We start from the raw sequence: 1,229 nt of genomic DNA on the forward strand, positions 1-1,229 counted from the left end.
GATGGATGGATGGATGGATGGATGGATGGATGGATGGATGGATGGATGGATGGATGGATGGATGGATGGATGGATGGATGGATGGATGGATGGATTAAGATACATGGCACATGTAATGCTTAAGGTATTGTTCTAGGTTCACTGGTGATCTCTAGATGAATTGTTGATGTGTTAATTTTGCGAGGCTGGCCATTACTGAGAATGGTCACAGAGGGAGTTTTCTCCAGGTTTTGTTTCAGTGATTTCTTGATTCTAAAGTATACCTCAATGTGAGTGGGGAAGCTTAATTCTGCTTTTGGTAGAAAAAAAAWWAAWAATAATTGATTTCTTTATGGTTTATGAACCCACTGCAGATCTTCTAGGCCAGAAGAAATGATCATTTGCTCTAGACTTGGTGGACTTTTAGGTGAATTGCCTATAGTGGAAGTGATCTTTCATAATTAATTCATAAAGTCCTTAAAGAAATACAACAGTCACTGTCTGACAGTTCGATTTTTATTTGGTATTAAAATATATTTTGTCTGAAATATGTGTGCCAAAAAAGCAAAACAAAAACAAAAGACAAATAGTTTTCCACAGCACTGCAGGTTAGCACTGATAGTCAGGCAGGAAGAATGAAGGTGTGGAAGGAACTGTGGGCATTGTTTACGAGCAGGGTGAAGTGGACCATCACAGACGGAGTCAAGAAAAGGCCAAGGAAGTAATGCAGAGAACGATTAGATGGGAGCAAGTTGGAGAGTAAATGAAGGTGGGAGGGCAAGAGCAACATTCCTGTGCAGGACTTGATCCCACTTTTCAGTTACAGGACACGCTTGTCTCTGCATGTTGCCTTTATCCAGTTAGAGGTAAAGTGCCTTYTCACATCTGTTACTGGCGACAAAACCTTAGTCTTGTTTCCAGACCTGACCCACAGAGTTGGAACAATTTATTCAGTTCAGTCTCTGTTACAGCTCTAGTTTTAGTGTTAAAATAGCACAACTTGGTAGGCATCAAGTCTGTGTTCAGCTCAGATAAAGCTGTAATAATAACAGAGCTAGGTGTGTGAGTTGCGCTCCATTTACATCACACTGCTAATTATCCATAATTCAACCCATCTGGTTGGGTTTGATGCTGGGAGAGGCAGCAGGAGAACACCTCCCTGGAAGCACTCGGCTCAGCCTCAGGCCTCTGCTAACCAGAGAGACCACCAAGGATGAACTCATAACATGCAACTTGTTCTGCTTCCACCT

Source organism: Poecilia reticulata, linkage group LG9 (genome assembly GCF_000633615.1).
Source record: "Poecilia reticulata strain Guanapo linkage group LG9, Guppy_female_1.0+MT, whole genome shotgun sequence".
Taxonomy (NCBI): domain Eukaryota; kingdom Metazoa; phylum Chordata; class Actinopteri; order Cyprinodontiformes; family Poeciliidae; genus Poecilia; species Poecilia reticulata.